The sequence below is a fragment of the Bidens hawaiensis genome, unplaced genomic scaffold, assembly GCF_021521415.1.
Source record: "Bidens hawaiensis isolate Kalapana, Puna unplaced genomic scaffold, B.hawaiensis_p1.1 tig00020162_1, whole genome shotgun sequence".
Taxonomy (NCBI): Eukaryota; Viridiplantae; Streptophyta; class Magnoliopsida; order Asterales; family Asteraceae; genus Bidens; species Bidens hawaiensis.
Window position 1 is genome coordinate 24805 of NW_027493072.1, and position 26750 is coordinate 51554.

A 26750-nucleotide genomic window follows, 5' to 3' on the forward strand; every position below is an offset into this window, starting at 1 on the left:
GAGAGAATTATGGGAAATTTAATGTTAAAAAATAACAAATCATGAGACAAAGAAACCCTACTTCTAAACAAATTGCAATCAAGACTATCTTAAAATAAACATACTGAAGAGGTAGGTCCCAGCAGAGACCAGTTGGTCCCGCAAGACTCACCTTGAACAGGGACGTCTGCGCAAAGGCCATCTGCTCCCGCAGGACCCACCATGCTCATAGAATCTTACGCGCAGTACGCAAGCTGTACACGCAGGGAAAGCCTCCCAATGGTGAAGTACCCCGCCTGTTCCCGCAGTTGCGGATACAAGCCATCAGGGAAGGCTACCCGCAGACAGCAGGGCTACACGCACAAGGCAATAGCTACTTCAGTAGTCACATGAAGGAATGAGCAAGGCGGGAACAATCCCGCCAAAATGAGCCAGTCCGTATGATTCTGAAAGATCTTTTGTACTATACCTACCAAGGTATGGGTAGGACAGACGATCTGACCAGAACAACCCATGAGCCAATCACAGGGTGACAGCTCACCGACAACAGTACGAGGAGGAGCACCCTCTAGTACTGTTTGTCACTATTAGCCGCTGCCTACTCACCAACTCTTACTGAGGAGCGTGCGTAGCCTACAGTTGGTAGAATAGTGTTACTGTTGGCCGTAACCTACTCACCAACCAGCATGGCCTGCGTATAATCCACAGTAGGTGGGACGTGCATAATCTACAGTTGGTGGAATAGTACAGCCGACTTTGTTACTGTTGGCCGTAACCTTTCCACCAACTAGTATGGCTTGTGCATAATCCACTGTTGGTAGAACAGGAATACTATTCAGCTGGCTGTACCTGCTTGGAAACCTACCTTCGGCTATAAATACTCCAACATCTTGGAATGGTAAGATCATCTGTTATCCAGTTATCTAGCAATCTCTTAATATACACTTATATTCAGAGCAATCTAGTCTGATTCTCACGCCGGAGGGTGGTCACAAGGAGGAACCCCCCCCTTCTCAGTGACGAGCTTACGGTGTTTGTTTTGCAGGTCTCCTGAAGAACAGCCTTCTCAGCTAGATCTCATCCGTGGGAAACATTACTTAACCCCCAGATTATCTATAATCTGTCCAGGGTTCACTTAGTGTTTCTTCATTGGCGTCATCCGTGCATAAAAGCTAGAACTATTTTAGTTTTTTCACAATTTCTGAAGAAATGGTTAACGTTACTCCGGTCCAAAGGCCTGTAACCGACCAAGAAACCCCGATAACAACCCCAGCAACTGGGGGGAACACCGGCGGTTATACAATCCTTACGAACACTACCCCGACTACCCAAGCCGGGGCAAGTGCAGTAAATATTCCACTGGGGTTCACCGATACCCAGCTGGAAAAACGAACGAGGGTCCCTCGCCAAACACTAGATCAAGTGAAGGCGTGGGCCGAAGCACGGCAAAGAGAATTCCAAGCCGAATTGGATGAACGCTTGCGTTCAGCTCAACAGGCCGACGAATTCGGCAGTACTCGCCAACACCTCAATATGAGCAGTGACTGCGAGTACTCAGACGACAAGTTGGAGTCCGATACCGACGCGAACCCTCGCCATAAGGCGAAAGGGAAGCGTAAGGAAACGGACGTCCAACCAAAAAGGAATTTTGGGGAAGCTTTTAAACCAATCGCGGAGAGAAACCCGCGTGACTTCTCCAAAACCTTTAGACCAACTGCTACAAATGCAGGAAAGTCAAAATTCGCAAGGGACATTGCGGAAGCAATCGCCCCGAGAAGTGCCAAACAAATGTCCAACATTGGCACTTATGATGGTCTATCCGACCCAGACGACCATTTGAACAGGTTCATTGCGGGGGCTACCGTCAGCAACTGGACGGAACCCACGTGGTGCTACATGTTCCAGATGACTCTGGTCGGAGCGGCCAGGGCATGGTTCGATCGTTTACCGATCCACCACATATATGGCTGGGCGGACTTTCAGAACAAGTTCAGCCAGCACTTCAGCCAACAGAGGAAGTACACTGAAGAGCAGTGGACGATCCTCAACTGCGTGAGAGAGGAGGATGAATCTTTACTGGACTTCATCACTCGCTTCAACTCCAAAAAGCTTAGTCTCGGCAACATAAGTGAGGATCTGGTTCGCGCCGCCTTCATCCAAGGCGCCGAATACCCAGAACTTATCCGCACATTAACGGGTAAGGATGGCATGCCATCAACTTGGGATGCCATCATGACGGCGGCAAAGCGCTTTGCCGAGACGGAAAAGCAACTGGGAAGGGATCTTCCACAGAGTACACACCTCTACACGCAGAGGACAAGAGAGAACAATGTCCGGATCGCCCGACAGAACAAAAAGAGGAGGCTAGGTATTTGGCAGTCAAGGGTAAACTTTGACACCTCATCCAGCTCTCGCCCTCTTGTTGGCGGAAGGGATAACACACACCCTTCAAACCGAAAACACCGGTGGACGCCACTCACGAAGAGCGTCACGGAGATATTTGCCACGGAAAAATTGCCATGGCCAAAAGCCCCATTGATCCGGCAGAAACCTAATGCGGATCAAAGCAAATCCTGTGATTTCCACGGGACAAAGGGTCATGGTACTGAAGAGTGCACATCCTTGAAGGATATTATTGAGACATTTGTCAAGGATGGAAGACTTGCACATCTCGTGGCATCAATCAGGAAGGGAGGAAGGAATGACAACCGGTACAGAGGTAACGGACGAAAGCCCGTCGACATCAGCATCAACATGGTTCATGGCAAGGTCAGAGGAAGAAAAAGGCGAGTGACAGAACCATGCGCGTGGAAGGAAGCTGAGGTGCGCTTCCCGCGAGTGCCAGGAGGCCCCAGCAAAGAAGGCCCCATCGTCATCAGAAGCCAGCTGGGGCATTACATCACTTCCCGCACTCTTGCTGACAACGGCGCTTCGTCGACAGTGATGTACAGGCAGTTCTTTGATAAGCTGGATGATGAAGATAAAGAACGCTTGGAAACGGTCTACGCTTCAATGGAAGGGTTTGACGGCAGTACAGAAACCCCCCTGGGTATCCTATCTTTCCCCGTTACTCTTACTGATGGGAATCATTCACGCACAGAAGACGTGGATTTTGTCGTGATGAAAAAGCCACACCACACGTACGACATCCTATTCGGAAGAGACGGGATGGCAAGATTCAATGCCGTGGTATCTTCAGTCCACGGCATGATGGGATGGCCAACAGCTGAGGGTGTAGCGATGATCTCTGGCATTCCCCAGGTATGCATTGCATCTGTCTCATCTAAACCCAAACCGAAAAAGGCTAAACCAACCATCACTGAACCGGAGAAATGGGCCTTCAATGGCAAATACCCCGACCAGGCCGTTACCATTGGACCAACAATCGTTGATCCCACCCGCACATTACTCAAACGCTTACTGTAGAAAAACGCTGACATCTTTGCGTGGGCACCAGCTGACATGACTGGTGTACCCCGAAGTAAGGCGGAGCATAAGCTCAAGTGCGATCCGGCTGTTACGCCAGTCGTACAAAAGCGCAGAGTAATGGGGCCTGAACAAACTAACGCGTGTAGAACCCAAGTCAAGGAACTCCTTGACGCAGGCATCGTACGCGTTAGTAGATATCAAACATGGGTTGCAAATCCCGTAATGGTACCGAAGAATGACAAACAATGGCGCATGTGCATAGATTTCAAAGATTTGAACAAAGCATGCCCCAAAGATTGTTATCCGTTACCAGAAATTGATCTCAAGGTGGATTCGTTGGCACCATTTCGCCTTAAATGCTTCTTGGATGCGTATAAGGGGTACCACCAAATCCACATGGCCATAGATGACCAGGACAAAACCGCATTTCGGACGCCCGATGGTACATTTTGTTATAAAATGATGCCATTCGGACTTAAGAATGCAGGGTCCACGTACCAACGACTAATGGACAAAGAGTTTCATGCCCAAATCGGGAGAAACTTGGAAGTCTATATGGATGATTTGGTCATCAAAAGCCTCGAGCCAGAAGCGATGTTGAAAGACATTGAAGAAACTTTCAACACGCTCCGAAAGATAAACATGAAGCTCAACCCGAGCAAGTGTTCATTTGGGATGGAAGAAGGGAAGTTCTTGGGAGTCATTGTTACTAAAGATGGCTTCAGAGCGAACCCTGAAAAGGTCGAAGCCATTGTTAAAATGGAATCACCTACCACCATCAAACAGGCTCAGACACTGAATGGACGACTAGTCGCACTTAATCGCTTCTTGGCAAACCATGCGGATAAGTCGTTTCCTTTCGTGTCAACATTGAGAAACTGCTTGAAGAAAACGCACTTCCGCTGGACACCAGAAGCGGAAGCAGCTTTTCAAGAGATTCGGTCACGCTTGATCGAACTTCCAACACTTACAGCACCACAAGCAGGAGAGGAGTTAATCCTATACCTTTCCGCAACAGATAGAGCAACCGGGGCAGTCCTGCTAGTAGAACGAAAGGGCATCCAGATGCCAATCTATTATGTTAGCCGTGTACTAACAGGCGTAGAAACCCGGTACTCTACCCTCGAAAAATTAGTCTTAGCACTTATACACGCTTCACGCAGGTTAAGACGATATTTCCAGGGTCACCCAATTACCATTCTCACCAACTTCAAACTCTCAAACGTTCTAGGCAAACCCGAATTATCGGGACGTCTAGCCAAATGGGCAATTGAATTGGGAGAATATGCAATTAAGTACAAGCCAAGACCAGCCATAAAAGGCCAGGTCCTGGCCGATTTTATTGCAGAAGTCCCCGCTTCGCGGGAGAAAGAGTGCCAGGAGGAGGCTCAACCCTCCCCAGCACAGGACATCAATGATGTCTGGCGACTCTACACTGATGGAGCCGCCAGTAACGAGGGTTCAGGCGCAGGGTTAAAATTAACCAACCCAGCAGGCCAAGAATATACTTACGCTATTCGGTTGGATTTTCCAAGTACGAATAACGAAGCCGAATATGAAGCATTCTTGGCCGGTTTGAGAATTGCGCGTAAGATGGGAGTGAAAAACTTGGAAGCCCACGTGGATTCCATGCTGGTGGCCAACCAAATAAATGGGACGTACATGGCTGTGAACGACACAATGGCCCTGTACCTCGCCCAGGCAAAAACCCTCATGCGTGATTTTAATGATTGTAAAGTCATACACGTCAAGCGCAGCGAAAACAAATCTGCGGATGCGTTAAGCAAGCTTGCGTCACTAGCCTTCACCCATTTGGGAAAGGACATCCGCATTGAACTCCTCGAAGCACCATCAGTCCCGCACAAGGAAATTTGTGTCATCCAAACCGGTACAGAAACGTGGATGACACCGATAATAAATTACCTTGCAGCAGGAACACTACCAGAGTCAAAAACACAGGCAAGAAAACTACGCTGTAAAGCACTAAATTATCAACTTGTCAATGACATCCTTTACAGACGTAACTTTCTTGGCCCACTCTTAAGATGCGTGGACAACCAAGATGCTGATTACCTCCTAAGGGAAGTACACGAAGGCATCTGTGGGGTACACGCAGGCCCCCGCGCTGTTGTAGCCAAGCTAAACAACGCGGGATACTTTTGGCCGGGGATGCATACGGATGCACTGGCATACATCAGAAAATGCAGGTCTTGCCAGCTTTACGCACCCAACACGCACCGCCCGAAGAATGAACTTGTTCCAGTCACTTCTTCATGGCCATTTCAGAAATGGGCCATCGATGTGACAGGCCCATTTCCCACGGCAGCAGGAAATGTTCAGTTCCTAGTGGTAGCCATCGACTACTTCACCAAGTGGATAGAAGCAAAACCTTTAGCCCAAACAACCGCAAAACATATCAAAAAATTTATTTGGGAATTTATTATTTGTCGTTTTGGACTTCCACAGAATTTGGTGAGCGATAACGGCACCAACTTTGCTGACAAGAAGCTACAACAGTGGCTAAAAGAACTTCAAATCACCCACACCTTTACCTCAGTGGCACACCCGCAAGGTAATGGTGAGGTGGAAAGAGCAAACAAGAGCATCGTCGATGGCATAAAGAAAAGACTCTTGAAACACAGATCCGGCTGGGTGGACGAGCTTCCGCACGTCCTTTGGGCAAACAGAACGCTGAAGAAGGCCAATACGGGAGAAACCCCGTTCAGTCTCACTTATGGCACTGAAGCCATGGTCCCAGTCGAAATTGGTTTACCCTCACCAAGGGTCTTGATCCAGCAAGAAGACAATGATGCGGAAAGACGGTTAGACCTTATGCTAGCCGAGGAACGCAGAGACTTAGCCGCAGTGCGTGAAGAGAATTACAAACGACAAATGCAAAAGTACTACAACACGCGGGTAAAACTCTGCAACTTCAAGGAAGGAGACTACATACTGCGTAACAACGAGGCTTCAAACCAAGAGCGCCCGGGAAAGCTGGCCCCGGTTTGGGAAGGGCCATACATTATCAAAGAAGTCCTGGGAAAGGGCGCATACCGGCTCGAAAGGCTCGATGGCACTCCCATACCAAGAACATGGAATGGAGCTCAATTACGCAAATGTTATATGTAGATCAATTCCAAAACTTGTAAAGGCCTAGAGCCACTTCTAATGGAAATGATTCTCCTTTCATAATGTGTTTACCTTTATACTTATGAACTTCCCACTGATACCGGTATTCACCGCATAAACGGGAAGAAGTAAGTCATTACGTGTGGAAGGCGGAGAAAACCCGCGTAAACACAACGTTAATAAGGGAAACCTACACGCAGGTATGATGTAAGTAAAGTTTAGCCATCCTTGTAAGTGCAAGTGACGGTCCTACCCGCACAATCACGAACAAAGAAGCAAAACTTCAACCTATCATCTACCACGTTCAAAGGTTATCCTAAAAAAAAAAAAAAAAAAAAAAAAAGAGAAAACCTACACGCAGGTCAGATATGGGTAAAGTTTAGCCATCCTACTAAGTGCAAGTGACGGTCATACCCGCACAATCACGAAAGAGGAAGCAAAACTTCACACCTATTATCTACCACGTTCAAAGGTTAACTTATCCTCAAATAAGGTAAACCTACACGCAGGTCAGATATGGGTAAAGTTTAGCCATCCTACTAAGTGCAAGTGACGGTCATACCCGCACAATCACGAAAGAGGAAGCAAAACTTCACACCTATTATCTACCACGTTCAAAGGTTAACTTATCCTCAAATAAGGTAAACCTACACGCAGGTCAGATGGTAAAGTTTAGCCATCCTACTACGTGCAAGTGACGGTCCTACCCGCACAATCACGGAAGAGGAAGCAAAACTTCACACCTATCTACCACGTTCAAAGGTTAACTTATTCTAAACACTTGGAAAATTGCTAATTTAAACTTAAGTATGTAAATCATATAACGTTTATAAAGCAAGGAATCCAATGAATCAAGCGGTCTTAGCCGCGCAAAGATTTACATTTCATAAATATTCGTTACAAGAATGGCCGGGTAACTACCCGCCTACAAGAAAGTAAATCTATACAAACTAAATCTATCCTAGTAGCGGGAAGGGATCTTCAGGATCAGGCTTCAGGGCCACTTCCACTTGGACCAGCGCCGTCAGTAGAGCGTGGCTGTTCAAGATAAGCCTTAAGGATAGGTAGCCCGTCATCAGCAGCAGCAATTTCATTCACCTTCTCCACCACCGGATGCGGGAAAGCGGCGTATTGATTTACTGCTTGGTCATATATGGCTTCAGTATCTACATTGTACAAAGGGAAGTTGGATGGCGGGACGCCTTTCTCAACAAACCCTAGACCAAGCAGGAAGCCGACCCGTTCCCCATCCTCGTGAGAAGCGTTGAGGGCTGCGCTCATTGCATCGTCGTAAGATGTCTCTGAAAAGACCCGATGCACAACCTGCATAAGAAAATATACAAGTGTCAACACCCTATCTACAAAGAAAAGCGTGAAGACATGAAGATAGACTTACCTGAGACAACGCTTCTCGAAGAAGCCATTCCTTGGCAACCAGAGCTTCTTTAAGGGCGGCTTGAGCTTGGGTGCAGGCGCGTTCGGCTTCGCTTTTGTTAAGATTGGCAAGTAGCACTTCCTTTGCGGCAGCCTCTTCGACGCCCTTAAGCTTCCGCTCTGTATGGTCAAGCACGCCCCTCTGGTCCAAGATCTCCTGGAGCTTCTTGGCATCTTCCATCGCCAAGGCATCATGAGCGCGTTGGAGAGCCTCTAATTTCGCCTTGAGCTCCTCGTTCTCCACGCGTAAAGGCTCAGCAACGGCTTCAGCCTTGGTGGCCCTCTCGGTCGCGTTCCTCGCAGTCTCCTTAGCTAGCCGAAGCTGTTCGTTAACAGCTTGGGCAGCCTTGGAGCGGGCCTCGAGTCGCGCTTGAACCTCAACCTCAAGGGCCTTGAAGGCCTTCTCCTTCTCCGCAGCAGCTGCGGACAGCTTTTGGTTCTCCTCCCGAAGAGCCCGCGCTTGGGATACTTCCTTGGCGCGAGCTGCTTTCAACTTGTCATTTTCACGACAAAGCAGCTCGACGCGCGGCTGCATCCGGGCTTGGAGAACTCGAAGCTCGTTGGTTAGCCTACCCTCCTGGTAGCTAGCCATGGCTTCCCCCAACGCACCATGGGGAGCAGCGTGGCGAGCCCATTCCACGCACTCCACAGGGGTACGAAGGGTTGTTCCTCGGCGTATGTTCCATCGAGGAACATACACTTCATTGGAATCCGAAACTGCAGAAAACAAAAAGCAGTTAGGAAAAGATGATAAAATATATAAGTAAAAAGGGGCCAAAGGAACCCTACGCACCTGTAGGGTCAATTACAGGCCGATAGCCGCCGAACCCATCACCTGATCCCAATGGAAATCCATCCAAGAGGTCAGGCAGATGGGAAGGTGGCGGAAAGATGCGAGAAGCCCCACGCGTACCTGAAGGACCGGCCGTCGTTGCCGATGACGGGGGCATGGTAGCAGCCGCCGTAGTCGCCGCCGCGGTCGCTGCTGCAGAATCCGCGGCAAAAGTAACCGCCGGCTCTGTGAAGGATGCTGTAAAAATCGCACTCACAGCCGGCGGTGACGTCATCTCGGCTGGAACAGTCGGCTCAGAATGAGCAACTGAACCAGCGGAAGCAGGCGCAGGCGCCTGGGTCGACGCCTCAGGTAGGCTGACCAAGCCTACCGTCATTGGCGGAGAGGTAGTACTCGGCCCCTCACCCTGGAATGCGCCAACATCCACACCTGCTTAAAGAAGAAAAGTGTTAAAAGACTTGAAGATTAAATTACGAAGATAAAAGCCAAGAGAGTTGTACTTACGGGTTTTCTTGAGCTTGAACGTACGGACGGGCGGGGACGAACCCGATGGAGCCGGCCTCTTGATGCCGGTCACCGTCGTCGTCATTGGTTCTCCGGAGGTAACAGTCGTAGCCTCCGGAACAGTGGTCTTCTCACCACCGAGGTTCCCCGCCACCTCTTCACTATCTGACTCAGTGTCAGATAGGAGCACTGGATCGGCTGTGGAGGCCGCCTTTTCCTTCCCCTTCCCGCCGGCAGCCCTCTTCTTCCGCACTAACGGAGGACCATCTGCGGATTCCTCAGAAGAAGACAGGATATAAGGAATTCCAGCAGCGGGTACAGCACTGAGGGGTGGAGGAGAGAATAACGCCTTACCTGGCCGCCGGTGGCTCAGGATCTCGTGGCCTAGCGGATAGACCTCCACAAACCGATCCGCCGTCTGTTCCAGGATGGGCAACTCGCCCTCGTCTAAAGCACGAGTACCCATCCGCGCGGGACCGTCAGCTTCCCGCGGGTACAAGAGCGACTCCAAATCGTTCCCCTCTGAAAGAAAAGAAACAGTTAGAAGACAAACTCGTATCAGTAAAAAAGACAAGACATACCATAAGGAATAGAGTTCAAACCGTATTCGAGAAGGATGGGAACCTGAGACGCCTCCTTCCACACCCGGCTCATCCCCAACATCACCATCCCGGACTCCGCAAACCGGTAAACCGGAGATTGGACCAGGGATATCTTCGAGAACCATTCTGCCTCCTGGTAGTTGGGGGCGTGAAGGCTCGGAATTGCTTGGCCATTTTTAAACTTCATGGCAAGGGGGACGGCGCGGGCGGATATGTAGAAGAACTCCCGCTTCCACGATCGGAGACTGCGCTCGGTCGCACAAATCTTTAAACCCTTAATACGGGTTGTCAGGGTGTACCACCCCTGGATGCACCTCCAAGTATAGAAGGTCATCAGGCGGTCCACATGGGGCTCGATGCCCAGAATCCGGCACACCCACTCGAAGTGGCGAATCTTGGCGACCGCCATAGGGTGCAGCTCGGTCAAATGAACACCGTGCCTCTCAAGGACACGGTAAACAAACTTTGTCAATGGGAACCTAAGATTCCCATAGACAAAGAATGCTGCATAAACCCCGATCTTGCCTCTGGGGGCATCGTACACGGTCTGGTGGGATTCAGGAAACTCAGGCTCGAGAGGATCGAGCATGAACTTCCTAACAACATACCGGTACTGATCGCCGGGCAGAGCACACTGGCACTCGCCAGCAGTACTCCTATCATCGGTCGTAGGCTCGAAATCATGTGAAGACATCTTGCAAAGGGAAGAAGAAAACGATTTCAGGGGAATGCTCGACTAATTAGAGTATTCACCGGAAATCGCTGTAAATATGAAGAGAAAATGTGAAAGTATGAATTGGAAAGGATCCTCCACCCCCTTTTATATACTAATCGCAATTAATGCGGTGAATTTAATGCGGAGGAGAGAGAAATCGAGGGTGCAATGAAACTATGACGCGTGGCAAAAAGCAAGCTGGCAACAGCTGTAAAAAGTATGCGTGCCAGAAATTTCGCAGGCACGCGCCCGAAAAATCGCGCCCACGCGCCTGAAAAAGCGTCTGGAATGACCATGTACTGTCACGTCACCATAACTTCCTGCACGTCCTGACACAGTCAGAAGAAACTTTCGCACGACGTCTCAGATGTTTGGACTGTTCTTATCCTCACCAACCTTTCGAATTTCAAAATTCAAAATTCAAAAAGATTCAAAAGTAAGCGGGAAAATACCCCTTACCTTGGCAACCAAGTAACCATAAGACGGATGCGGGTACAGTGTTAAGGCAAAACCCTTCACATACCTAGCACCCGCAGGGAATTGAAGCCAAGAATACCCCGGCAACAAAGTAACTATAAGACGGGTGCGGGTACAGTGTCAAGGCAAAACCCTTCACATACCTAACACCCGCACGGAATTGATGCCAGGGGTACCTTGAAAGTAAAGTAACCGTAAGACGAGCGCGGGTACAGTGTTAAGGCAAAACCCTTCACATACCTAGCGCTCCGCAGGGAATTGAAACCAAGAAGGATCTTCTGGGCAATGCTTGCGGAAACGGAAATAACATCCCCGCATAGCGGGAACGTCGAGAACTACATTGTTTGAGGCTCCAGGATGGAATTGGTGGTTTAAACATAATTGATCACTATGTTCAAAACCACTAAAACCTCAAGGAGAATCCACACAAGTGAGACTCAACGCTCCTGACTTGCGAGAAGGTTACATACCTACCCGCATCATACCCAAAGATCAAGCAAAAAATTCGGGAATTTTTGCAAGTGACATTAGGAAACCCGCGGGAAGAATCCCCACGGAGAACCTTAAAGCTAAAAACCCTTTTCAAAACCCCTTGCTTAAAGTCCAAAAGTTCACCTCACTTCATTAAGCATTCATGAGAAGAACATTGGACTGGGGGGACTTGAAGAGGTAGGTCCCAGCAGAGACCAGTTGGTCCCGCAAGACTCACCTTGAACAGGGACGTCTGCGCAAAGGCCATCTGCTCCCGCAGGACCCACCATGCTCATAGAATCTTACGCGCAGTACGCAAGCTGTGTGACATCTGCCCTGATCCGACCCGACCCAGGTACCCGTTTCTCTGACCCGATCTCTTTTTTTTATGATTTAATATTTATTTATACTTATATTTTACTTTTAATAATAATATATATATATTTTCCTTCCCGCCTCTCTCTCTCTTTCTTTCCGCCGTCCCATCCCTCTTCTCTCTTTCCGCCTTCTGTTCCCTCTTGTCGCTGTCCCGCCCTTAAGCCTTGTTTCCTCTTTCTTCTAACTCTTTGCTTGTCCTTTGGTTCTTCCCGCCTAAGGATGTCTGCAGCTCCACGCGCCAGACTCCTTACATAGGAAGCCTGCGTGAAGACATCTTGTTCCTGCGATGCGTGAAGAGAACTCCTCTCGCAGCGCGCTAAGAATGCATGTTCTTCCCGCAATGCGCTAAGAATGTATGTTCTTCCCGCGATGCGCTTAGAATTCTTGTTCTTCACGCAGCACGCGAAGGATTTGTGATTCTTCCCGCAGTGCGCTAAGGATTGTTGTGCCAGCCTTCGCGCTCGCGCACTCAGCCTTCCCGCGCTTAACCCTTGTATCTTCTGTTTAAATCTAGCCGTTTGCTTTTGTGTTGTCTTATCTTTTGAGCCGTTGACCTAACCCATCTAATGTCTGAATAGTTACTTTCGGCGCAGCATGCGCACCAACCCCATTGGTTGACAGATAAAGTGACTGACATAATCTTTTGAGATCTGCTTTTGCCATGCTTGACCAGTACCTTTATCTGATCCGCCCATGCTTTTTACTGTTCCCTGTCAGCTTTATCTTGCCCCCTGCAGCTGCCATATCTTTTGATATCTTTACTTTTCAGAACTTTTTACCGTTGATATATTTTCTTTTACTTTTTGAGATCTTTTCCCCTTTTTTTCTAGGGTTTGTGTCTCCTAGGGTTTTCCTATATATAATAATAATATTTTCATAACACATCACACACAAACACTTAATCTCTCCTGTTCTCTTGCTCCTTGCTCTCTCTGCCGTCTTCCTCTCTGCCTCCGTCTTCCTCCTTGTTCTGCCCTGCTTTTCCGGTAATATATATATATTATATAATAATTTACTTATTAATTATGCTAACTTATTATCAAGACTTAAAACAGATCGTTAAAACAATAATCTTAATTATAGGTTAACTTTGCTTGTTTAAGAGTTGATTCTTGCATATCTTTCACCGCATCGTTTATCAAGTGAGTTATCTCGTATCAAATCCCTTTTTATTTTTGCTTTGGGATGTTCATGTGTTCATACAAAACTTGAGTCTTAAACTGTTTATGAACTTTAGTCGCGCAGTATCCCATGTGTTGAGGACGTAGACTTGGCTGTTTATTTGTATGTGTGGATCATTAACCGTCTTGTCGGTCTATTCCGCAGTTTTCATGGTACCATTAGATGAACACGGGAGAACATTCGTTTATGATTTTCTCTTTTGTTACACTTGCACAGTTAGTCTTGTTTGTGAGCTCAATTGTGAGCACTGGCAGTCTTGTCTCTTAGAGTTGGTCCCGATCAGATTACACCCTTGTTGAAAACCAGACATACACATGTTGCGCGCAGATTTATTGTTATCTATGTATTGTATTAAACTTGATTTCTCACCAACACGCAAGTGTTTGACGTTTATTTTAACACATGTTCAGGTTTGCAGTAGCTGTTTTGGAGCTTGTGGACACGTAGGACGTTTTTACTTTTGGACCTAGAATTAAAATGTATCAAGACAAGTTAATGTTGTTTGAATGTTATAATTTATAATATATTGATTTATGTTTGATTTATGTTCTTTATTTTCCCCGCTGCGCGTGCGCGATAAAATGTGTATTAATAAATATTGACACCAATAGTGTCACGAGTAATGAAACAATATGTGGCGCCCCGATGTATAATCCGCCTTTGGTCGGGGTGTTACAGATTGGTATCAGAGCTCGTTGACTTTAGGATAGGTGGTTAGACGTAACGGCCTAGAATACCTAAGAGTCCCTTCTCGCGCATGAGAGAAATCTCATGTTTGCGCGCTTATTGTTAATTACTCGTTATTTATGAATATGCTCGCACTTGCGCAGTATATGATTTTATGTTTTATTCCGCGATATTTCGATTTTTGTGAATTTCGATTTTTATTGATTTTACTTACATATTCGTTTGTTGGGATTGAAAATCCGAAAAGTCATGGTGATACATGAATAGTTGATTTTCAATTTCCATTTACGATTATGTTCTGAGGTTGGAGACTTGAAAAGTCATGGTGATACATGAATTGTCAACCTCCAATACTCATTTTCTTGTATATTTTATATTGAAGATTGGAAAGTCATGGTGATACATGAATCGTCAATCTCCAATACTCGTTTACTCGTATATTTTAAATTGGGAATTCGGAAAGTCATGGTGATACATGAATTGTCGATTTCTGATTCGAATTTGTTACCTTTATTAAGTCTGCATTTTGGGTCATTTATTTTACTTTAACTTTTGATAGCATCTAACTCCGTGAAACCAAGCTTTATAAAGTTATACTTTGCGATAAAACCAAGATATTAACTAAAATTAAAACTTTTATAGAATGCCTCCGCTATCTCGCCGATTTCAGAGAAGAGAAGCCTCGCGCATGCGTAGACAGCAACGTTCCCAGGAAATGGCCGCCGCAATAGCCCAAGCTTTGAGCCAAAACAATACCAATACCTCGAGTTATAACATTAAGTCCTTTAACGCGGGTAACCCTCCAAAGTTCACAGGTCTTGAAGGAGCCACCGTGATGCTCCAGTGGCTCGAGAAGATAGAAAACACTTTCCTTCACACCCAATGCCCCTCAGAAAGACGAACCCTATATGCTTCCAGTGTCCTGGAATCCAGAGCGCTTACATGGTGGAATGGAGTAGCCCATGCGCGTGGCGCAGAAGCTGCTTCTAGCATGACATGGGAGGAATTCAAGGAAATTCTTACGCGAGAATTCTGCCCTCCCAACGAAATTAAGCGCCTGGAGGAAGAATTCTGGAACTTGAAGCAATACAGCGGTGAAGCGCGCGAGTACGCGACGCGCTTCCACGAGCTAAGCTTACTGGTCCCTCACCTTGTTACCCCTTCACGCCGAGCAATCGAGAAATTCCTTGGGGGTCTCCCCATGGAAATTCAAGATTCTGTATGGGCCAGAAACCCAGTTACCCTCTCTGACGCCATTGAGTTGGCCGCTGTGCTCAGCGACAACCATGTCAGAGCAGGAACCCTGTTCCTGCGGGGATCTGAGAAGACCAAACCCACCAAAACTGCCCCTGAACCCGCAGAAACCAAACCTGAACCCTCAAACCGTAACAACCTCAAGCGCAGGCGCAAGGCCTATGCGCTTACCAACCCGCCCATTGTCCAGCAACCCGCATACCAACCCCCAGTTTACGCGCCTAACCCTCTGTCAGCTTACCCAACTCCCCCTGTAGTTCACAACTATGCCCTAACCAATCCAGCACTCCCTGCCCCGCCTCCTAAGAAACCTTACACAGGAAACCATCCCTTTTGCCCAACCTGTAGATTTCACCACCCAACCCAAACCCCGTGTCGACTTTGTAACCGATGTGGCCGTACTGGTCACACTGCTGAAAACTGTAGAGTCCTTCCCGCAAATCCAATTTCGCCAACACCACCAGTCTACCCGCAGAACCCACAATCAATCTACCAAAACCCACGACCCAGATCGTGCTTTAACTGCGGTGATCCCAGTCATTTCCGGAATGCGTGCCCAAGACTACAAGTTCAGATTACGCAAGCGAATCCGGTGAACCAGATTTCGAACCAAGTGACGCGTGGACGAGCTTTTAACATAACCGCGCACCAAGCGCAAGCGAATAATGACGTAGTTAATGGTACATTTTTGCTTAACGGATTTTATGCTTCTGTACTTTTTGATACTGGCGCCGATCGAAGCTTTATCTCTCGCGCCTTCGAGCAGAAGCTTGCGCGACCGCGCAACGATTTAAAAGAAGATTTTTCAGTTGAATTGGCTAACGGTGAAACTGTTTTAATTAACTCGGTGATTAAAGATTGTACGCTTAATCTTAACGAAAACGATTTTCTGATCGACCTCATCCCTATGCCTCTTGGAAGCTTTGATGTTATTATTGGTATGGACTGGCTCTCGCATAATCGCGCCGAAGTTATTTGCGCCAAGAAATTGATTCGCATACCTCGAGAAAATGGTGATCTTTACATTTACGGCGAAAAACCCTCCAGTGGTCTTAAACTTATGTCTTGCGCCGAAGCCCAAAGACTCATGCGGAAGAAGTGTATTGCATTTCTAGCCCATGTGGTCAAACCTGCTGAAGAGAAGAAGCTTCGCGATATCCCTGTTGTGCGTGATTTTCCTGAAGTTTTTCCTGATGATCTTCCTGGTATCCCTCCCGCTCGTGAAGTCGAGTTCCGTATTGATCTTGTCCCTGGTGCTTCCCCCGTAGCTAAATCTCCTTATCGTCTTGCACCCGCTGAGATGCAAGAATTGGCAAGCCAACTTCAAGAGTTGACTGCTAAAGGATTCATTCGCCCTAGCTCTTCGCCCTGGGGTGCTCCGGTGTTGTTCGTTAAAAAGAAAGATGGATCGTTTCGCATGTGTATTGATTACCGCGAGTTGAACAAACTCACCATTAAAAACCGGTATCCCTTACCGCGTATTGACGACCTCTTTGATCAACTCCAAGGTGCCTCTTGTTTCTCGAAGATTGATCTCCGCTCTGGCTATCACCAGTTGCGCATCCGCGATGAAGATGTTCCGAAGACTGCTTTTCGAACTCGTTATGGCCATTTTGAATTCTTGGTCATGTCCTTCGGTCTAACCAACGCACCCGCCGTTTTCATGGATCTTATGAATCGGGTGTGTAGGCCTTTCTTGGATAAATTCGTGATCGTGTTTATCGATGATGTTCTGGTGTATTCTAAGACCAAGGCCGAGCATGAGCAACATCTTCGGTTAGTGTTGCAGAAGCTTCGAACCGAGCAGCTCTATGCTAAGCTTTCCAAGTGTGAATTCTGGTCTGATGAAGTACAGTTTCTTGGTCATGTTGTAAACAAGATGGGTATTCATGTCGACCCATCCAAGATTGAAGCAATCAAGAACTGGATTACGCCATCCTCTCCTTCTGAGATCCGTTCCTTTCTAGGCTTAGCTGGTTATTACCGGCGCTTTATTTCGAACTTTTCAAAGATCGCTTTGCCTTTAACAGCTCTTACGCACAAAGGTAAACCGTATATTTGGGGCTCGAAGCAAGAAGAAGCCTTTCTGACGCTCAAGCGTTTGTTGTGTGAAGCTCCTGTTCTTGCACTACCTGAGGGTAATGATGATTTTGTCGTGTATTGCGATGCCTCCAACCAAGGTCTCGGTTGTGTTCTTATGCAACGAGGCAAGGTTATCGCTTACGCATCGAGGCAACTCAAGGTTCACGAGAAGAATTATACAACTCACGACCTCGAACTTGGTGCAGTTGTTTTTGCCTTGAAGATCTGGAGACACTACCTTTATGGTACTAAGTGTATCCTCTACACTGACCATAAAAGCCTTCAGCATATCTTTGATCAAAAGGAACTTAACATGAGACAACGCCGATGGAGCGAACTCATCAGCGATTACGATTGTGAGATCCGGTATCATCCTGGTAAGGCTAATGTGGTAGCCGATGCGCTCAGCCGAAAACCCTGCCAGCTTAACTGTATTTTGCCGCGCACGCATCTTCACTTCGCGCCGATTCAAAGCAACCTTGAATCGCGTATTCGTGACGCGCAGCGCGCATCCATCAGTAATGGTAACCTTCGCGCCGAGTTAGCGTGTGGCGCGGAAGCGCACTTTGTCCCTAATCTGAGTGGAATTCTCTGCTATCTCAATCGCATCTGGATCCCTTGTGATGAGAATCTTCGCGCTGATATCCTGAGTGAAGCACACAAATCTCGATATTCTATTCATCCTGGCGCTGATAAGATGTACAAGGATTTGCGCATTACTTATTGGTGGCCCGGTATGAAGAAGGATATTGCTGTGTTCGTAGCTAAATGTCTGACTTGTTCTAAAGTAAAAGCTGAACACCAACGCCCATCTGGTTTGCTCGAACAACCAGAAATTCCTACGTGGAAATGGGAATGTGTAGCGATGGACTTTATTACCAAGTTACCTTTGACAGCAAGCAAACATGATAGCATTTGGGTAATAGTGGATCGATTGACTAAGTCTGCTCACTTCCTGCCCATTCGTGAAAACTACCGTGTTGAGCAGCTCGCGCAGCTTTATGTCAAGGATATTGTCTGCCGCCATGGTACTCCTTTGAGCATCATATCCGATCGCGATGGCCGTTTTATATCTCGCTTTTGGAAATCTCTCCAATCTGCGCTAGGAACTCGCTTGGACATGAGTACGGCATATCATCCTCAGACTGACGGTCAGTCTGAGCGAACTATTCAAACTCTTGAGGATATGCTCCGATCTTGTGTTCTTGATTTTGGAGGTAATTGGGATTCGCACCTGCCTTTGATTGAGTTTTCTTATAATAACAGCTATCATTCCAGTATTGGTATGGCCCCATTTGAAGCACTTTACGGTCGTAAGTGCCGCTCCCCGATCTGTTGGAGCGAAGTGGGTGAAACTCAAATCACAGGACCCGAACTTGTTCAAGAGACAACCGATAAAATCGCCAAGATCCGTGATCATCTGCTGACTGCCCGAAGCCGACAGAAGAGTTACGCAGATCGTAGGCGAAAGCCTCTCGAATTTCAAGTTGGTGATCTTGTTCTCCTCAAGGTGTCGCCTTGGAAAGGTGTTGTCCGCTTTGGGAAGAAGGGTAAGCTTGCTCCTCGTTATGTTGGTCCATTCAAGATTCTCGCGCGTGTGGGAAAAGTTGCCTACAGACTTGACCTGCCGCCCGCGCTCAGTAATGTGCATCCAACGTTCCATGTATCCAATCTCAAGAAGTGTTTAGCTGACGAGAACCTTCACATTCCACTTGATGAAGTTCAAATTGATGAATCTATGCATTTCGTTGAGAAGCCTGTTGAGATTATGGATCGCGAGGTTAAGCAAACCAAGCGCAGTCGTATCCCTATCGTGAAAGTTCGCTGGGAGTCCAAGCGCGGAGCCGAGTTTACATGGGAAAGGGAAGATCAAATGAAGATCAAGTACCCGCACCTGTTCTCTGCGCAACCTACTTCGAGATAAATTTCGGGACGAAATTTCTTAAAGTAGGGGAGACTGTGACATCTGCCCTGATCCGACCCGACCCAGGTACCCGTTTCTCTGACCCGATCTCTTTTTTTTATGATTTAATATTTATTTATACTTATATTTTACTTTTAATAATAATATATATATATTTTCCTTCCCGCCTCTCTCTCTCTTTCTTTCCGCCGTCCCATCCCTCTTCTCTCTTTCCGCCTTCTGTTCCCTCTTGTCGCTGTCCCGCCCTTAAGCCTTGTTTCCTCTTTCTTCTAACTCTTTGCTTGTCCTTTGGTTCTTCCCGCCTAAGGATGTCTGCAGCTCCACGCGCCAGACTCCTTACATAGGAAGCCTGCGTGAAGACATCTTGTTCCTGCGATGCGTGAAGAGAACTCCTCTCGCAGCGCGCTAAGAATGCATGTTCTTCCCGCAATGCGCTAAGAATGTATGTTCTTCCCGCGATGCGCTTAGAATTCTTGTTCTTCACGCAGCACGCGAAGGATTTGTGATTCTTCCCGCAGTGCGCTAAGGATTGTTGTGCCAGCCTTCGCGCTCGCGCACTCAGCCTTCCCGCGCTTAACCCTTGTATCTTCTGTTTAAATCTAGCCGTTTGCTTTTGTGTTGTCTTATCTTTTGAGCCGTTGACCTAACCCATCTAATGTCTGAATAGTTACTTTCGGCGCAGCATGCGCACCAACCCCATTGGTTGACAGATAAAGTGACTGACATAATCTTTGAGATCTGCTTTTGCCATGCTTGACCAGTACCTTTATCTGATCCGCCCATGCTTTTTACTGTTCCCTGTCAGCTTTATCTTGCCCCCTGCAGCTGCCATATCTTTTGATATCTTTACTTTTCAGAACTTTTTACCGTTGATATCTTTTCTTTTACTTTTTGAGATCTTTTCCCCTTTTTTTCTAGGGTTTGTGTCTCCTAGGGTTTTCCTATATATAATAATAATATTTTCATAACACATCACACACAAACACTTAATCTCTCCTGTCCTCTTGCTCCTTGCTCTCTCTGCCGTCTTCCTCTCTGCCTCCGTCTTCCTCCTTGTTCTGCCCTGCTTTTCCGGTAATATATATATATTATATAATAATTTACTTATTAATTATGCTAACTTATTATCAAGACTTAAAACAGATCGTTAAAACAATAATCTTAATTATAGGTTAACTTTGCTTGTTTAAGAGTTGATTCTTGCATATCTTTCACCGCATCGTTTATCAAGTGAGTTATCTCGTATCAAATCCCTTTTTATTTTTGCTTTGGGATGTTCATGTGTTCATACAAAACTTGAGTCTTAAACTGTTTATGAACTTTAGTCGCGCAGTATCCCATGTGTTGAGGACGTAGACTTGGCTGTTTATTTGTATGTGTGGATCATTAACCGTCTTGTCGGTCTATTCCGCAGTTTTCATGGTACCATTAGATGAACACGGGAGAACATTCGTTTATGATTTTCTCTTTTGTTACACTTGCACAGTTAGTCTTGTTTGTGAGCTCAATTGTGAGCACTGGCAGTCTTGTCTCTTAGAGTTGGTCCCGATCAGATTACACCCTTGTTGAAAACCAGACATACACATGTTGCGCGCAGATTTATTGTTATCTATGTATTGTATTAAACTTGATTTCTCACCAACACGCAAGTGTTTGACGTTTATTTTAACACATGTTCAGGTTTGCAGTAGCTGTTTTGGAGCTTGTGGACACGTAGGACGTTTTTACTTTTGGACCTAGAATTAAAATGTATCAAGACAAGTTAATGTTGTTTGAATGTTATAATTTATAATATATTGATTTATGTTTGATTTATGTTCTTTATTTTCCCCGCTGCGCGTGCGCGATAAAATGTGTATTAATAAATATTGACACCAATAGTGTCACGAGTAATGAAACAATATGTGGCGCCCCGATGTATAATCCGCCTTTGGTCGGGGTGTTACAAGCTGTACACGCAGGGAAAGCCTCCCAATGGTGAAGTACCCCGCCTGTTCCCGCAGTTGCGGATACAAGCCATCAGGGAAGGCTACCCGCAGACAGCAGGGCTACACGCACAAGGAAATAGCTACTTCAGTAGTCACATGAAGGAATGAGCAAGGCGGGAACAATCCCGCCAAAATGAGCCAGTCCGTATGATTCTGAAAGATCTTTTGTACTATACCTACCAAGGTATGGGTAGGACAGACGATCTGACCAGAACAACCCATGAGCCAATCACAGGGTGACAGCTCACCGACAACAGTACGAGGAGGAGCACCCTCTAGTACTGTTTGTCACTATTAGCCGCTGCCTACTCACCAACTCTTACTGAGGAGCGTGCGTAGCCTACAGTTGGTAGAATAGTGTTACTGTTGGCCGTAACCTACTCACCAACCAGCATGGCCTGCGTATAATCCACAGTAGGTGGGACGTGCATAATCTACAGTTGGTGGAATAGTACAGCCGACTTTGTTACTGTTGGCCGTAACCTTTCCACCAACTAGTATGGCTTGTGCATAATCCACTGTTGGTAGAACAGGAATACTATTCAGCTGGCTGTACCTGCTTGGAAACCTACCTTCGGCTATAAATACTCCAACATCTTGGAATGGTAAGATCATCTGTTATCCAGTTATCTAGCAATCTCTTAATATACACTTATATTCAGAGCAATCTAGTCTGATTCTCACGCCGGAGGGTGGTCACAAGGAGGAACCCCCCCTTCTCAGTGACGAGCTTACGGTGTTTGTTTTGCAGGTCTCCTGAAGAATAGCCTTCTCAGCTAGATCTCATCCGTGGGAAACATTACTTAACCCCCAGATTATCTATAATCTGTCCAGGGTTCACTTAGTGTTTCTTCACATACATCACCTACCTTTCATTTTCATCATAAATACACGTCTCCCTCGAAAATTCCAATTATTAATTCCTCCTAATAATTTATGTGTGACCACGAAGAAGAAGCACAAGGGAACTTGTCGAGTGTGTGAAGGACCTCCTTCATGTGTGGTCTCTTTTGAGGAACAGGAGATATACAATTATAAGCTAATTTCAACAATGTAAATAAAGCCTCATCTTTCCCTTCCATGTCACCGCGAATTGCCACGTCAGCCATTCTTACCACCTTATTTTTCTCTTCGTCCGTCAATATGGAACTCCACGTCATGCTAGCGGGCCCAAACTCGTCTGTCACGATAACCTTCCCCGTCAAAAGTTCTAGCAAAATAACACCATAAGAAAACACGTCCCACTTTGCCGTAGGCTTTATGCTTCTAAGGGATTCAGGGGCATAATATGGTGATATGCATCCCATTGCACTAGGACTTGGGCTAGGGTTTGAACCGGTGACATCCTGGAAGCTGTCTCGAGACGCGGTTGATCTCTTGCTACCGAAATTTCTAGACGAACCTCCAACTTTACAACTGTTTTCACCTACCACTAATCTTTCAAGCCCAAAATCTCCTATCTTAGGCTCCATATTAGAGTCTAATAGGATGTTACTAGGCTTAAGGTTCCCGTGTACTTGTTTTTTGTCATGTATGTACATTAGCCCGCGAGCCGTGCCTTTGGCTATCTTGAGCCTTACCTCCCAAGGTAAGGGACAAGGTGAAGATCCAACTTTTCCTGCATGATGTACAAGTGGAAAGTGTTAAATGATTAAAAGGCAAATAAATACAAGCCAAGAGGAGAGATGTGTCACATTCAATTAGAGTGATCACCATGAAATGCAATTTTGTTACATTAAGATCTTTAGGACATGTCTATTGCTACCATACGCTATAGGTGACAAATTAAATGGTACATAAGAGTTAACTTGTGGGTACCACTTGGTGCTTTAATATTACAAAGGTTAACCAACCCACCGTCAGCTCACTTTAGTCGGTAACAATATCAAATGGCTACACTGCGCATGTGCATATGCATATGCATATTGATCTAAGTACTATATTGGGTAATTTATTAATAGAATCATTGTCCCAACTGCTTTTAATAATAAATAGAAATTTCAAATTAAGATAAACATCCACCCTTGGATCCAGATCTCTGCTTTCCTTTTATGCAGAGAAAATCATTAAAAGCTTGCATGCTATTGTGCACCTACAAATGCTAACTTGTACGCTTTAAAATGAATAAGGTTAATAATTAATCGTGTTATAAGTTTTTTTTTACAATGGATTAAACGCGAATACCGATAAGATATTTATTCATATTTTTTACTAATTATAGTAATTTGTTATGAAATGAAAATGATTAATGTAATTATAGTTTGTATCAATACTAGGCTACTAGCATTATTAATTTAATTTTTTTCAACTATTATTAAAAGAAAAATATTTTAAAAAAAAATATTTTTATCATTATTTGTTACGAGACTGAGTAATTATTAAAATTAGAACTAAGTTGAGTTAAACGATAAACATCAAAATAATCATTATATAGTCTATTCAAGTTATTCGAGATGAACTGAATTGAAAGTTTGTGAAACCAAAAAAAGTATTAACAATTTGACTTGGGTTTAAAACCAAACCAAATAATAAAAATCCTAGAGAAAATAGAGGTAAACTTACGATAACGTGCATTGGCTAGACTGCCATGAGGAACGTAGTCGTAAATAACAAGCTTCTCATCCGCACCCCAATAAAACCCCCGGATCCGAACCAAGTTCGGGTGAACCAGTCTGGCAATGACCCGAACTTGGTTCTCAAAATCCCTAAACCGCTCCAACCCGCTCTCCCCGATTCTCCTGACCGCCAACGCCGTCCCGTCCTCCAACACCGCCTTGTATATTATACTCGAACCGGTTGCACCCAAAATATACGCCGAAGCTTTTAGCAGCGTCTCTAGCTCCAACTCTTTCCCGCCACCATCAACCGTCACCAACTCCCCTTTTATTGAACTCTCGGGTTTAATGTTTTCGGTTTTCCGACACCGCAGGTGCAACCTCGTTGTCCTCGCTTTCCGAGGTTGTACTTTCGTTTGACGAGTCTTCTTGTTCGTTGACCTTTTTTGAAGTCAAACATGGACATGGACGTAAACGTAGCCATTTGTGTTCTTGATCTTCCGACGATGACGCCCAGTCAAACTCTTTATTATTATTAATATTATTATTATTATTATTATCCGATGCAACTTTTCGTCGTCTTTTCAATATGTAGATGAAGATCGTTGCCAGAATTGCAATCCCGGCGATGTCTCCGACCACTATTCCAACCAGTGTAGTGGTTTTAAACCCGGTTTTTGAGGATGCCTTCGAGGTGTTCGACGAATTGCCTGAACGAGACGAGTCAGCGATTTTGGGTATTGCTGCTATCGCCGGAGGAGATGTCGCCGGTGCTGAGACGTTAGGTGGTATGGAAGCCGATGACGGGATTAAGCACAAATTATCCAACGGCTGGCCGCAAAGCTTTGAGTTTCCGGTAAAAGATTGCTCGTCTTGATTAAAGAAAACACTGGACTCCGGGATAGGACCGGTGAGGTTATTATACGACAGATCAACAGTCGCATTTGTGGGTATTTTGTTAGTGAACTCCGGTGGAATCTCGCCGGATATATTATTATGTGATACGTTAAAAGAAACAAGTTTATCGCTTCCAAAATCTCGAGGTAATGACCCGTTGATCAAATTTGCTGACAGATCTAAAAATTTGATAGAATCAAACCCAGCTGGAAGATTCCCATGTAAATAGTTATTGTTTAAACAAACCACCGTTAAGTTAGTAAGACGACCAAGATTCTCCGGCAGCTTCCCGGTTATTGCGTTACCGGAAATGTTAAGAACCTGAAGCCCCTTCCATCTTCTAACTAGCTCCCGAAGCTCACCCGAGATTCGATTATTCGAAAAATCGATAAATTTCAAACCGGTAGCGTTGTATAATGATAACGGGATCGACCCGTTGATTGAATTGTTCGATAAGTCGAGTTTGGTAAGGTGTTGAATCAGGCCGAGAGTTGCGGGAATCGAGGCTACGAGTTTTGAGTTAGGCAGTTGGACTGCAGTGACGCGGTCCAACTGATAACTGGAATTACACAGACAACGCCGTTCCATGAGCAGGGCGAGTCGTCTGTGTAATTCCAGTTATTTAAAACGCCTAAGGAGTCGTTTAAAACCGAGTATTTGAAGGAAAGTAGTAGAACTCCATCCGTGGTTAACCCGAAAGATTGATTTAGAAAAAATACAATATTAATAATAATGGGAAGGGTGAAATGTAGGTTGATCATGATGGTGTTCATGGTGTTTGAGAGTATGAATAATGCATGTGTGTTTTTGGTTTTAGAGAGAGGGATGGTAGAATATTAAGTGAGATTTATGACAAGCAGAAGCCATGTGGGTAGGAGTTAAAGTAAAACAATAAATAATATTGTGACAGAGTCACAGCTCACGTCAAGACCAAATTATAAATACCAATATGCTCTCTGTTCAGACCTTTTGATATAATAATAAACCAAGGTTGTTCATTATCGAGATGCAATCCATGAATCTTGAGACTGGTGTCGACTAGGGCTGTTCACGAACCGAACTGAACCGAACGCATATGCTCATACTTGGTTTGGTTTGAAAGTGAGCCAAATCGAGCGGATGAATTTAAATAAACGAGCGAAATCTTTATGCTTGAACTTGGTTTGGTTTTGAAACCGAACGGCTTGGTTCGGTTTGGTTTTGCTTGATTTCGTACAAAGTTTCCAATTTTAAATTTCTAAAACTTCAAAATATCATTAATTCAAGACTTTCAACTCTAAATTGTCTAAACTTTCATCTTTAAAATGTATAAAACTCATAGTAAACAATAAAACATATATAAAGCGAATGGCTATGGTTTAAATTTGAACTTTGAATTCAACACAAAAGAGGGAAATTTTAAAAACTTTAAAAAATAGTATACTTTGATATATATATATACATAAAGTTTATATATAAAACTAAAATATAAAAATTAATTCGAGCAAAACGAACCGAACCAAACCGAGCGAGGCTTTGCTCGTGCTTGGATTGCTTCTAAACCGAACCGAGCCGAACGGCTCACTTCCAAACCGAGCCAAAATCGAACGAGCATTTTTCGAGCAAAATTCGAGCGAACGACGAACGAGCGGCGAGCAGTTTGGACAACCCTAGTGTCGACATCAGTTTATCGACAAATCTATTGTGTTTATTAATTAAAAATGTATTTATTATATTATTAATTTGGTTTTCAAAAACTATAATATAAAAATTAAGACACTGCTCTGTTTCTCGACATAAAACAACTGTTAACGGAATGTTTTTTAAGTTAATTCCAAGATGTATTTGCTTATCATGTAAATAATTTTTGCACAATCAGCCATGTTAATCTTTTATTTTATGCCTTAAAAAGAAAGGCACAAAAGGAGACATTTATGCTAAATTTAGCATCACAAATAATTGATAATTGCGAGAAAAGGGGAATTGGCATCTTCACTAAGTGACACTACCAAAGATAGCATCAGATGTTTTTCAGGAGTCAGGACCTTTGTCACACATTTGACTTTTTTAATATGATGTAACTTATTATTATTATTATTATTATTATTATTACTTCTGAAAATCAATATTATTTATACTTATACATTTTATAAAATAAGTTAATTATTTTATACATTTGTAATATATACAATTAAATGAAATTAGTTATCAGTTAATAAACATAACAGATAGCCGAGAACTTTACATGAATTCAAATATGACAAGGACTGACAAACATATGAACCCAAATA

The 26750-nt window shown here is 45.1% G+C and overlaps 1 pseudogene across 1 annotated transcript; it reads right to left on the minus strand.

The window, feature by feature from the left end:
• Window positions 1-25427, minus strand: LOC143560060 (putative LRR receptor-like serine/threonine-protein kinase At4g37250; annotated as a pseudogene). The gene is made up of 3 exons (XR_013140044.1): window positions 23591-25427; window positions 21885-22646; window positions 1-103 (listed from the first exon to the last, which is right to left on the minus strand). The product of XR_013140044.1 is annotated as a putative LRR receptor-like serine/threonine-protein kinase At4g37250 (transcript).
• Between the last annotated feature and the right edge of the window lie 1323 nt (window positions 25428-26750).